This window comes from Pogonomyrmex barbatus, unplaced genomic scaffold (genome assembly GCF_055798465.1).
Source record: "Pogonomyrmex barbatus isolate J1 unplaced genomic scaffold, ASM5579846v1 scaffold1, whole genome shotgun sequence".
NCBI classification, from domain to species: Eukaryota; Metazoa; Arthropoda; class Insecta; order Hymenoptera; family Formicidae; genus Pogonomyrmex; species Pogonomyrmex barbatus.
Window position 1 is genome coordinate 25,647,500 of NW_028297098.1, and position 14,564 is coordinate 25,662,063.

Sequence of the window (14,564 nt, forward strand, 5' to 3'; positions counted from 1 at the left end):
GGTGAGAAATATGGATCGACATATATAAAATTATTGATCATGATAGACCCTGGCTACGTCTAACATCCGCCACTTATCGGAGTACGTGATTCTCGTTCAATACCTCACACACTTACACGTGCCCAGCCCCTAAGGGAGAGAGAGCCTTTAAAAACATTATATTGAAAAATTCCCTCGTCGAGCTATTGTCGAGGGGAAAGCTTAGGCGATAAAGCGAGTAACAGGTCAATCTTGGAAAATACCGGCGAAAATCAAAAATTAATCATAACCTTATACGATTTATTCCCGCGTGCATTTCGCGCGTATGTTGTATATCTTTCTCAACGATCTGGTTTATGTCTTGCAATTGCTCGCTCAGCCACCCGAGAGAGGGAACGCGCCATCATCGGAATTATTACAACTTCCGGTGATGTTAAACGGATCTATAGGGAACATTGCCGCGGAAGCTGTAACTCGTCCTCATTACGTCACCACGCTATAGTGCGTGCACTTATCAAAAGACAAATACTCAGCATCATTCAACGTATCAAACAGAATCTAAAAGTATGTAACATACATATCTAACACCTGTTCCTTAGCGAAGTTAGAACGAACGTTACAGAGTTTTGCCACAGAGAAAAAAACTTTTTCCAGTCATAGTCAAAAGTAGGTATAAAATGTTATAAATTTTCAACAAATATTCCTACGCAATAACTTAACAAATAATTATAAATAATTATAAACAAGTTAATATTAATACAACATTAATAGAATTGATTATAATTTATTTCTTCCTATTTTGTGTGTTTTAAGAATTTTTCTCAGGATTTTTTTATATTGATGAAAACTAAGTAGAGTTCGAAACGTTCATCTTAAAATAGACTAATTTATTTATCATTATTTTATGTTTCCATTTTATTTTAGCTCGAAATTAGCTATTAATTTATTTTGCAAATTAATATTTTTCTTATAAAAAAATTGTCAGTATTACGACTAAAAACAATGCATTGTTTTCTGCAGCGAGTAAATTATCCAAAATTCTGATCTTGAGGGTTTTCGATCGATGCTCGATCGATTGCCTAACTATAGACATCGCCAATTTGGCAGTGTCCTCGGAACGACAAATCAACCTTAACCGAATCGAACGCATCCCGATGCACATCCGCATTCTCGACATGCTCCGTTACCTCATTATTGTCGCTGCGTTTTTTCCTAAAAGATAAGAAATCCTCTCCGCGCTCCTCGCTTTAACTAATGCCGACAGGATTTCTTATACGTCTTCTTATTCCAGAAGTGTCGCGGAAATTTCTCGCTGATTTTGCCGCGGACGCAAGTGTCTTACCTGTGTACGCGAGAGAGTGTACGCGCAATATTTACCTGCCAATTAACTTTATATCCTCAACGTATTGTACGCGATGCGACGTTACCGAGCGTAAAGATGGGAGAGTCAAACGAAAGTGAATATACAATATGGAAAAAGCGAAACGCAAAGGCGAAGGCGAGGAGTCGGGAGCCGCGGAAGGAGTTTCTGACTTCAGCGCCCGAGGCACATTCGTGGAAGGAAGCTTCGTTTTCGAAGGTTAGCGAACGAACAAGAATGCCACCGGTTGACAGCAGAATAGGAACCGAGAGAATCAATGATCGAGACCGCGATCGCTCGCCAAAGGAGTCGTTTGCTGTTCGTGCACTTCGCGTTTTTTCTCTCTCCTCGGAGGACAATGGAAATCGGGAAGAAAGGGACTCACCCCCCTGTTTAATTACACTGAAAATTATCGTAACTTTCGTCGGTGCCTCTCGTTTCGTGCACGTGCATGGTACATGCATAGTACACAGACACTGTCTCCTCTCTATCGGTCTAAGAAATTTATATACAAAAACACAACGCATCGTTTTTTAAATGCGTTTTTAAATTTATATGATGTAGTAAAAAAGTATTTTTTTAAAAAAAATTTTTTATACAATTTTGATAATTATATCCATTAAATTTAGATTATTTGTTACAAGATTTGGAATAAAATTTTTATATTGGATTGAACTCTCGTTTTTCACAACGTTATATAATAATTAATATATATCGGTTATGGCATAGATTACGAAATAAAATTTCCGTTATGTTTTCGCCGTTGTCTTCTGCTTTCTGATTAGAAAGGAGCAAAAAGAGTCACAATACGGAGATAAAACAAAAAAAAAAGAGTCGAGGAATAACGGCGCTATTAACGAGAGATCGGGATAGCGACTAAGAGCGATTAATTTCTCGCGGCTTCTAGCATTACGTTTAATTAATATAATCCGCTGGAGGATAGTCCCGCAATGTGTATTTTACGCGTGACACACACCTGCACATATGCTCGTACGTGCTGCGTGAAAACGGTATATATGCATATGCAGGGTCATACGTTGCGTAAATTCAACACAGGATTTTTCATGCAATCACCATTTCCTCTAGTTTACTTTTACGAATAAACACTAGAGAGAGTAATTGGAAATCGTTTTTATACAACTCCATTTTGAATCAAAACGAGTTCCATCAAAAGTTGCCTCAAGAAATATTTTATTGATCATATCAGATTTATTTATTTTCTATGTTATCAAATATCACTAATTAAACTGTAATAACAAATTTTTCGATTTATGCAATAATTTGTGCTTGTGAAAATTTATGAATTTATACGTTATATAATATTGAAGATTGTACGTGTTAAAGTTCTGCAAAAGACTATTCACACACACACACATTTTTTCTACCTTGACGTTACACCGAGATATTTAAATGGTTTCCTGCGCAAAGTAGAAATAACTTACAACGCCATACGTTGTCCTTCTTCTTTTTTAGGTCGGTTAGAACGAACTAATTCCGCTCTCAACAGCAATGACCGCCATACACGTGTGAAAGCAGCTTAAAACCGGTTCCACCCACATAAGAGATATCAATAGAGTGTGCGCAAATGTGCGCTCTAAACGACCGACAAAAATTAATATATTCCAATTACGAACGACAATGTTACAAACCCTCCGAGTTGTGCCTGCGGTGATGCACTCAACGCAAGAAAATTTATTTTTGCGCGATTGCCAGTCACAGAGCCTTAAATTCTTCAAATAATAATAAAAATATGAATTAATTCAAAAACTTAGAATGAAAAATGAAAATATGAATTAATTTAAAAAATATGAATTTTAATTAGTAATATTATTTTAAATTGCAATTCGTTTTTCTTTCTTTCAATATTATTTTACGTACATTTTTATAAATTTTAGAAATTTTATTAAATTCAAGGAATCATGAATATATAAAATTCTAAGGTACACACAGTGCGTAAACGAGACGAGACTTGAAAAATCAAATTTTTCATAGATTCGCGGAAGTTCAGAAACAACCGCGGCTTAACTTCTTTAAGCTGCAGTTTGCAGTGGATGCACGTCTCGCAAAATTAGCTATAAAGCCCGGGTTTCACCAGCGGTAGACTCCCAATGCTGTAGCACTAAGTGCGTGAGATTACCAGAGATTTACATTTAAACGGCATCTAAATCTTTGGCACGGTGGGAAAATTACCCATCGCGTTCAACGACGGTAAATCAGAGGGACCTCAACCGAAATGTTTATTAATTGTTATGAGCTTCCACATGCTTTGAGAAGATCGATGTCTTCTCTACGCTGCTATTAGTAAAAGCGTTTTATATCGCGAGGAATGCAAAAGAATGAAGAATTCCCTTGCGCACAATTTTGTTACGCCAACGGTGATCTCTACTCGCAAACTTTCGTGCAAAACAGCAAATGTAGACGGCCGCTGACTTGCTGAAGAAAACGTAATATGTTTTATTTGATTTTGCACGTATATGGCATAAATCATACGGCAGAGAGAAACGACGGAAAATTATTCCTTTCCAGTGTAATTCCCTTCCCGTCGAGGCGGCAATTAGGCGTCCGGCTCCGCTCGAGTGTTATTTGGCCGGCCGGGACAATTGGATCGCCTTTGAAATTTTCAATAATCGGGGAGGGCGTCGCCCCGAGCGATGAATTCCTAACGAATGAGACGGTGGCGGCGGCGGTCGTTTTGATCTTGTTTAGACAGCAGCGGCAGCAGCCGACATAAACAGCCGGTGGAAGGCCCGCGCCGAATGGCTATCGGGGCCAGTGATTTATTCAGGGTTATTGTCCTGCACGGGGTTTTTGTCCCGTCGGGGAACTGCGGGCCCCGACGACGCATCCGAAACGGCAAGAACGCACCACTTGGACCACTCGGCGCGTATACGACATTACGATCCCGACCGGCTCTCACTCCGGCTCTGCGCACCTTTTTCTAATGTGAACCCGGGTGCGCATACCGAGTATGTGCGACGGTATTACGCGAATTCCGAGCAAACCGTTAATACCGCTACGCGTCTCTCGCAACTCGTTTGAAACAACGCCCGCGAAAAAAGCCGCGGGTCATAAAATGACGATAACGCGACTCGAACTTTGCGGCAATTACGACGAGAGACACACGGCGACATTGCAATTTTGCATTCGTAAAGGGAAGTAAAAGAGTGGTATTAAAAAAGTTAATCTATATTAATCGCTTTTATCATTAATTAATACAGATTGTTGATGGTAAAATTTTTTATTTGTTTACTTACGCCAAAAAATTCGATATTGCCACTTTTAAAGTCGATTATTACTTTATTTTAGAAAATATATTTTGGAGATTTTGCAAATTTAGTTAATAGCTTCGTTTGCAGCATAAAATTGAATTAAAAAAAAAATTGATAAAAACTTCCATTGTGTAAGTTTCATTGCATAATTTCGAATGCAGTCTTATTCAAAAGGTATATTCTTGATACTGTTAACGGGTAGCTTTGAAACAACGGAGACCACAGTCTTCCGGGATCTTGATGACCTCATCACCGTTAATTAACTTAAGCAACAATTAGGCAGAACGTTTATCGTGTCCCGAACGCCGACGTTTACCGTTTAAGATACCATAGAACTGGTACCCGGTTTTTTCTTTCTTTCCAGGAAGAAAAAAATTAACTTCTGTTAATCAGATATCTTTTTCGCTAGATGTCAAGTTTAAACTTATCTATATTAAATATTAATTATTTTTCAATTTATTTAATATAATCGAAAATTTGTAAAAATAAATAAATAAATTAATTAATTAACTAAAGTAAAAACTATTGTGCTGATTCATTTAATTTTGCGAAATTTCGATTAACAATTGAAATTTGATTATAAATTATCAACTTATTGGAAAATTATATGCATAAAAACTTTCATGCATTTTCGGCACTTAGGTTCAATGAACTTACATATCTTCTATAAATGACATTTTAGATAAATCGATAATATACCTCTTGAGAAGTATTTCAGATATATATACGTCTATTGTTATCGATAATGTTAGCAATTTAATAGATGCTATTACTGATAAGTAATCACAATTAACTTTATTATATAGTAATTTTATTATACAGATAATTAAAAAAAAAATAAAACTCAAATGAATTAAAATAAGTTATGTAATTATTTATAATTTTAATCCGGTGTAGCATAGTTTATTAAAACGGAATTTATTAAATTAACTTAAAAATTTAAGTCATAAAAACAAAATTTTAGAATATAATTAGATTTATTCTTCTTCGAGCTAAATTACGCTAATAAAATTATCAGAATCATTTAAAAATTTCTTTTCATTACAATAACAAAACATAATTACAATTAATTTGTATTGGTTTTATTCTTAAATTCATTGATTTAGATCTTCGGTATCTTAACTCAATATTATTAATAATGATAACGAAAGTAACACAATGTTTATAACATCCGCAGTTTGTTGTAATACTCTATCTTAGTTATGCCGTGTTAAAATTAACAGTGATTTTAATTATAACCATTTGTTTAATGAAACAATCGCATTTCAGTTGAGATAATCGTATTAGTACCCTGAATACAGGAACGCCTCTCGACGCTATTCTCTCCTCGATTATTGTTATTACCGATCAACGCAGCATCGTTATTAACCCATTAGTACTCTCAAATGTAATCTATATGACGTATCATGAGACAGATCGTCATGTTTTTACGTGATTTAATATCACTAATAATGTCTTCTGTGTTTACAATATTGTGTAATCACTGCCTATTGTTATATATTCAAAAATTTCGATTTCAACTGAAATTTTCGTCGAACGTAGATGAAAGTATCATAAATGTGACTATTTAAATACAGAACGAAATTACTTTAATGTCACGCATAAATAATTCGATGCAATTGGAATTTCAATATAAATAACGTTTGTTCTTATCATAAACGAGATCGAATCTTTCCATAATAAACCAGAAAGATACTTGAAGAATTAAAATAAGTGAAAGTCTTGGAAGAAAGAGCGCAATCCTGAAAGAGCTGTTTTATCGTTCGAGTTTAAAGATGAAATGAACATAAATTATGTTGAAGTAAAAGATCCGCATTTATAGCCGTTTTTATAATCTCATTTCAAAAGATAAAATACTTATAAAATAAAATTTTATATTTTCAGACGCCGATGGTTCAATAATTACATTACTATCAGAGATCGATGAAGAAACAGAGCGATACGAAATGACACGCAGATCGCAACCGTCACAAAGACGAACGATCAATTCCGCAAATGCGAGTAACGAATAAATAATAAATTACCCTTGATGACTCCACTGTCGTCGGACGTCTTCGGGGATCTCCGCCTTTTCTCTCGTTCCATCGTCGCAGCTTCTTCATCTTACTCACACGACACTCATTTACAAAAACACGATTAAATATCGATCGCGCGTTATACATAAATCGCTTTCGATCTTCATCGCTCGCGATACGCATCTCACCCCTTCCGTCTCTCGGGAGGATAAACGCGAAATATCCATTTCGATAAATAATCCATCTCGATACGAATCGCAAAAGTTAATCACTCGCGAGCGCGCGAGCGCGGTCTCACACAGTCTCGCTAATCGTAATGATTGCGAGTGACTCGCACTTGGCACGTCTCACGGCACTCGACTCGATCTCATCTCGAGAATATATAATACTACGGACACAGCCCGAGCCACTACCCGCCGCTTCGAGCCCCGTCGCACGAATGATAGCAATGTGACCGCGCGTAAACAGTAGCGCGTCGAACGAAGCAAAAACCGAAGGTCAAACAACGCGGAGCGTCGCGCGCGCCGGCCGATTCTTGGAAATTCACGTACATCTGGACTAACTATACACCGAATATTACATTCCGCGTATTTCACGTGAATTTCGACGAATTATAGTATGTCTCGCGTTACGTCTTACGATTCACGTCAACATATCGTCCAAAATAACGATTGCTTTCGAAAGCACGTGAGAGATTTAAAGACGATATTTATATTAAGACAGATATATTTTAAGGCTGATATAATTTAATCAAATGATGATATATTTTTTAATTGTTATATTGTAAATTGTTTAATATGCTTTTTATTAAGAATTTCAATAATTAATTAATTATTTCGCATATTAAACGCGTATTTTAAGCAAATGAGCTATATGTTTCGCGAGTTACAATTTAACAATTTTTTTTTTCATATCACACCTGGAGCATGTTTGAATGACATGGAATTTCTCTGAATTTAATATTCAATTGACATAAAATTCAAAATTTATTAATATGTACAATCAAGAATCGATTAACAAACTATAAAAAAATAGAATCTAGACTGTATTTCACTTTATTTAAATGTTCTTCAATTAACTCATCATATAAATATATCAATCAAATGAAAAGAAATACTGTTACTTGAATTCTAAAATATTTAATATATTATAATACATTATAAATTAAATCACAGACTCACGATTCAAAATTTATTAACACATATCAATTAAGAATTAATTTTAATTTATAAAACTATAATTATTATAAAAACAGAATCTAAATTTTTAACAAAAACTTTATCTAAAAGTTCGTCAGTAAAATCACGATTACAAATATATCAAATTAATTCTTAAAATCTAATTATCAAACAATCCGAACTATTTCAGCTGAGTCTTTTATTAGTAATTCGTTACCACAAATATGTATTTAAAATTCATTTATTAAATCAAATTATGTCTCAAGACTGATTTCAGGAGATTTTCTCGACAGAAACGGCGATTATAAATCGACACGATACGATAGCCAAAACTGGGCGAAATTTACGACTCGCTACACGCAAGGCCGTAACCATAAACTTTTAATTTCGGCAAAGCTTTTGGCATAAATCAATGAGGCGTGATAGTATAAGAATAGAGAGGTAAGAAATAAAGTTGTCATACGATATTATTTATATGATCGTTACGCACGCCCACGAGATATTGATAGTGGCGCGATAAATCTCGAGGCAGGATCGCGGAAGATCGATCAACACGCCGAATCCAAATGAAAATAAAATAACAATGTGAGGATGCCGAAATTTCTCTCCCGCGAGTGAAATATGATAGATTTGGAGATTTGTAGCCATTATTGTACGACCGATTAATTTTAGCGGAATCGCGAAAACGACGATCATATATCGAGTGGGATGTGCGACAAGCTCGCTTAGCTGTACGAACATATCGCGAATACCAGATAGAATCTACAAACGCGCAAGGAAGATGGCCCATTGAATGCAATAGGCTTCCCCGGGGTCGGAACACTATCGACTTTTACATCTTTCGAATACGCACAAGGCTTCGGAGAGTCAACCCCCGAAGGATAACAAAGGCACGAATCGATGGGCACGCGACTATTAATATGAGAACCGCTCCGCGGTTTTATCTCCGTAGATCTCTCTTCTTAGACACGACTGACATTTTAATATTCGCAACAACTCAACTATATTCCCATTCGAAATAACATAGGCGGGGAAATTTATTATTTATAATTCAACGTTATATACGAGCGCAATTTGCGCTCGTTCTTGATTTCGGTTTTCCTAGTTTAAGCGCGGAAGTTCGAGCGTAGAAGCTCAGACCACCGCGACGACTAATTATTGTCGGGAAACTTTCGAGAAATCGACAACGCGGTCCTCACGGTTCGTTAGAGACCCAGCGGAAGTTCTCGTCTCTCGTTAAGAGAAATACGGCGGAAAGGATGGTGGAACCCTGACCAGAACGGCGTCGGTCGCGTCGCCGTCGTCGACGGCGGCGGCGGTAGCGGCGGCGGCGTCGGCGGCGTCGGCGGCGTCGGCGACGCCTATATTGATTTTGGGACCCGAGGAAAGCGTGCGGCGGAAACGGGGCGGAGGGACGTAGCGAACGATTCTGCCAGAATGCGGCAAGGATAACTGAATACCATGGGAAGCGTGCGGCATCGGCGAAACCGATGCGTTTTACAAAGGTAAAATGGCAAAGACGTATATCGTTTCGAGCGCAACGGAATAATAACTTGTGGTTTGCGGATGCAACCGGTGTCGGGCGTTAACCGTGCACGATTAAAGATTTAAATCCCGCCACGGTGAGTAGGCATTGCCACGGCGCATCAATTGCCAAGAAGTCAATCTACTGCGAACAATCCTTTATTTGCATATTCATGAGATTGTCACGCGAAAATCTAAAGGATTATGTCGGTGGAATTAATAAAGTTGCAACTCTCCGAAACATGTTGAAATACGTTGAGATAATCGATTTGTTTGCTAATAATTCAGCTCTATCTTTACAGTTCTATCAACAGTATCCAATAGTTCGTGAATTCGAATACTGATTCGAATTATATTATCAATAGATTTAAAAAAAAAAAAAATATATATATATATATATATATATATAAAATATATATATATATTTTTTTTTAAATGCTTTCGAGTATTTTATTGATTCAATTATGCATTAATTCAATATATATACATATATAAAAATCGATAAAAAGTACTCAAAAGCATTTTTATTTAACCCGATGTTATTAAAAATATATGAAAATATGCATAATTACCAAAAGACGGAATTTATTAAATTTCAACATAATAATATACATCTAATATTTAAAATATTTTAAATTCGTTCCTCAAATCCAATAAAATTGTGAAAATTATTTTGAAACTTTTTTATTAAAGTAATATAATATGTAGCTATGACAATAGTATTACACTCATAATACTCGTGGGTTCATTATATTTTAAGTAACAGCGAGTTAATTTTACATTGGCATATTTGAGGGATCTAAACAAAAGTCATTTCCAAACATATTAATAGATTTCGTAATCAAAGAACACACATCCTACGCAGTTTAAAAGAAAAAGCGAAACTCCATTAACTCGACGCGAGCGACCCGAAAAAATTAGACGTACATATGTAATATTTGCTCGCGGGAACAGATGGAAGTATATAATTATCGAAGAAAAAAGCGTTTCAATGAAATATTCAAAGACGAGAAAAAGATAATGAGGAACTCGTTACGCAATCAACGGCAGCACCAAGAAATTACATTTTCATTGAACGTCCGTGGGCCTATCCCGTTAAAATGTTCGATGAAAGACTTCGTAATATACGGCAAAAAGTTCTCACCGGGGCCTTGCGTTCCCAATAATTTAACCGAGAAGAAAATACGTGCGTTTGTTTTTGCATATCTGTGACAATAAATCACGTTCAAGCAACACGATGTTATATACAAATGTTATACGCGCAATTCCGTGACTGACATGTTCAAATATATTTCACGTCTCTTCGTATTTTGTTGTCGATTATGAATTGGATATCATTATAGCTTTGATTCCCACACGCGTTACAACAAATTTCTTTTATGTCGATACTATCACGCGGACCGTCCTTTGTATACAGATTATTAATTTTTATTTATTAACAAGGATATTTCGCAAAAGAAACGTACGCAACGTTAAAAGCTTAAATTAAATTCTCTGCAATAATATTTAATAGCATCCTTATTATGACAGGTTTTAAGTGATGCATGATGTAATATGTGCATCTATATAAAAGATCAATAAAATAAATGTCAGCAAAACATATTATTATAACAATAACAATGAAAATGAAATTATAATATGTTATTAAAAATGTGTTATGATAAAATATAATAAATAAATTTAAAAATATGTTATAATTGCGTGTAATAACTGCGTGATAAACTCTGACGTTTTTATTATTTAATATCTTGAAATAGATAAAAATAGTCGGATATGACGAATGAAATTAACAATCTCTAACGCTATCAGCAGATATAATTGTCGGAAACAGAATGATTCGCAGATGTTTCATCTCAATGCCGTCCTAATGTAATGCGGTGACAATGGGTCGCATAGTCGTGCAAGTACATTATCAACGATCTTATCTCACGATGTATTTAAATAGCATATACCTGTCATATGCGTGTACAATGCACGATACACATACTTTGCAGATACGCAATAAATGTCGCAATAATGCGTAGATATGACTGTGAAAACAGTCATAAAAAGCGTTAAACGCTTTCGCGATTAAATTAGGCGATTAAAAATCGGCTAAAAAAAGAGTTCCGTCTTCTTTGTGCGTCGGTTACGTTATTTTGCTGTTAAAAAATATAAATAAAATATAATTTCAATAGTAAAGAAATAAATATATAGAGAATACAAGTTCAAGATAAATAACAATCGTGAGTCTACTTTTACTTTCTTCCCTGATGACCCGGATTCTTCCTGTTATCTTTTTTCCCGTAAAAACAATGACTCGGGTGTGCATGCGCATGGAAATTAACGTTAATCGTTCCCCGGTACAATGGAGATCTTCGCGTGATACGGAATTTTATTTATCCACGCGTCGAGGAATTCAGCGAAAATGCAATCCTTACGCAGGATGCGACGAGGAGGCTTTTATTTCGATTCCCGATCCTATTTACATCGACCACGAAACACAATAGAAAAATCGCGTGTCCTTGGACGCGAGATAATAAAGTCTTGCGGTATTATGCGATTACGTTACATCCGTTTCGCGTTCGCGTGGAAAACCGAATGGCGTGAATTACATTTTCTCTAAGGCGCCAATTAGCGTGTCTCGAGGAGTTTAACTGTCACGATAACAGAAAACGTCGGCGAAATCACGTCCGCGCGCGGAATGTTTAACGTGGCGCGAAGACGGCATAAAGAAATGGTATTACGCGTGTTCGCTGAGGCAAGAGGCATTATTGATTATTTACGTCGATGCTCGTGTCGTTTCTGCAAACGACGGCAAATCGCTCACGTTTGTTAACGCACTTGCGCCCGCCGAAGACGACTGTGTCGTAATGTATTACGTGCCGCGAGATTGTAATCAAATTGTTACACTTTACCCTAATTTCACAAGCTCTCAAGCTGCTACAATACTGGTCACAATTATCGTTGTGTATAAAAAGAAGTGTACGCATTCAGAAATAACCCGAGTGCACTAGGTCATCATTTTATCCTTATTCAATACTCGATGAGCGACAAAGATGACACATTCGACGATTCCGAGACGCAGTTTTGTTAGGAAAGAATCAGGAGCTTCCAAGTCGCTTTTCAAACGAGGACCTCTAAATACCCGGCACGAGAGTCTTTCGAAGAATTTCGAGATTTACGTAAAACTGGCGGGATTATACCTGTCGACGAGGGGTCTCGAGTGTAACGCTCCCCCGAGAGTCGTTTTGCGCGATCGGGCAACCTTCGACGCGCGTTACGTAAGCGACGCGGACGCTTACGTGCGAAAACCTGTTGTCGAACGCGCGTCCAGGGAAAACGCCGCACGTGTCTGCTGCCTTTCTAGAAAACGCGGCCACGCTCCGCGAGGAAATTCGCGCTTTGCAACGCGAGTGACGGCGACGAGCCGTCCCGCCGAGCGAGACCGCGCCGACCGTAGCGACGCGATTTTCGAGGCGATAAATCTCGGTTTCGTCGAAATAAATACGGCGGATCGTAATGACGCGCTCCGAGTCCTAATCCTCGATCTGAATTACGACGCGATAAAAGGAATGTTTTATGCACAAAATGCAAACGGGTATCGAAATTTATCTCCGGATTTAAATCTCTGTTGCTTTCACGTCGCCTCGGAAATTTACTCTTCTGCATTATTCCAAAGTCAATTTGCACACGTACGCACACATATCCGGCGACCAACCTGTGTCGCTGAAATGTAGATATTGGAAACTGACTATAATCGCGGGACTATAATCTTCGATTTGTTAAAAGCATCTGCATTTACGAGTGCTATAGAGCGAGGATTCGATCGCGCGGTGCTTTACATAGAGATACGAAAGTTGTCAGGTGGACGTCTCCTTGGAAATAATTCTACGTTATAGTCGAGCACTTCGAAAGTGCATCGGGGATCGCCCGCGGTGCGTGCGCTCGAAATCAATTTCGTCGCGCCGTCGTGCGCGGACGTCGTCGGCACGACGATAAGAGGCGCAAAGCCGAGAAGATCAATCGTTTTCTCGCAGTCTGACAGCCGCGAGGGACGCGCCGCGTTCACGACATCGCGACGAAAACACACGATAGATAGATATTCATGGAGTACTCACCACATGCGGGGAGGTGCCAGAAAATCGACCCGTGCCTCGGGGCAGCTCCGGAGGGTTGAAGGCGCGAGCGGCGAGGGGTCTCTCTCTCTCTCTTCCGTTCGCTCCGGTTACTCCGATTCCCTCCCTCGTGGAGCGGGGAGACCGACTCCGCGTTGGTCCGACGATCACTTTATCAGCCGGCTGAAACACAACACACTGATACGCGGGCACTTAAATCACGAGTGACGATGGGACGGGAGGCGCGCGCGCGCGCGCACGGCACCTCGGTCGTCCGCGCGAGCGGGTCGCGGCGTGGCGTTTTGACGTTATACCGAACGGACGCGGACCCGGTGAACGCGACGGTCGAACGGCGGCCGGACGACAACACACGTCCCCACAGCCTGAACTCACGCTCCCGACTGATCCGTCCGCGCGCGCGACTCGAGCGATCTCGACAGCGACGCCGCTCTTGTGGAAGCCGACCGAACCGCGCTCCGCGGCCGCACAAACGTTAAAATTTCGATCGGCGCGTGCTCGCTACGCATTACGCGCGCGTACAGCTGGAGCGGGCGCTTCACGATGAAAAAAAAACGTAAAAGAAAGAAAAAAACAATCACGCAAAGATCACCTCTTTTTCTCCCCCCCCTTCCTCTCTCTTTCTCTCTCTCTCTCTCTCTCTCTCTCTCTCTCTCTCTCTCTCTCTCTCTCTCTCTCTCTCTCTCTCTCTCTTTCTCTCCTTCTCGTTTCCTCCCTCGCGTCTTCTCTCGACTTGCAAACGACTCCCGCTAACGTCCCTTTTACACACGACGGCACCGTCATATCGTTATCTCAATGAGAATTCCTCGTAGTACGATTTCCCAACGCGTGCGCGACGGACCGTTGAAAAATAATGCCATAATACAGCCGTTTTTCCCGTTCGTACGAGCTTTGAGATTTGATACTTTCCGAGAATCGCGCGGCGGTGCTGCGCACGTGTTGCGAGCAGCCGCGGGATGAAGGTAAACCTCTTCGCGAGTGAGGAATGTTAAAGTGACAAAAATCGTCAAGAATGGCGGTACGAGGAAATTTCATTAAAATGGCGATGATGCACAATAAACGTCTAACTTTGTTCAATCAAAACGTTAACGAACGTATCGGCTTCATATTCCGGGACATCAATT

At 38.8% G+C, this 14,564-nt stretch overlaps 1 protein-coding gene across 12 annotated transcripts in view; it reads right to left on the reverse strand.

Annotated features, from left to right (window-relative positions):
* The window catches only part of Prosap (SH3 and multiple ankyrin repeat domains prosap), a 126,557-nt gene extending 112,706 nt beyond the window's left edge, over positions 1-13,851 (reverse strand). For 8 of the 12 annotated variants that reach the window (XM_089071206.1, XM_089071228.1, XM_089071222.1 and 5 more), the window contains exon 1: positions 13,426-13,850. The gene's annotated coding sequence lies outside the window, so the exon portion shown is untranslated. Of the gene's footprint in view, positions 1-6,632; positions 7,042-13,425 lie in introns of those variants that run through there. The other 4 variants (XM_089071202.1, XM_089071241.1, XM_089071258.1 and 1 more) reach the window with 4 other exon arrangements.
* Between the last annotated feature and the right edge of the window lie 713 nt (positions 13,852-14,564).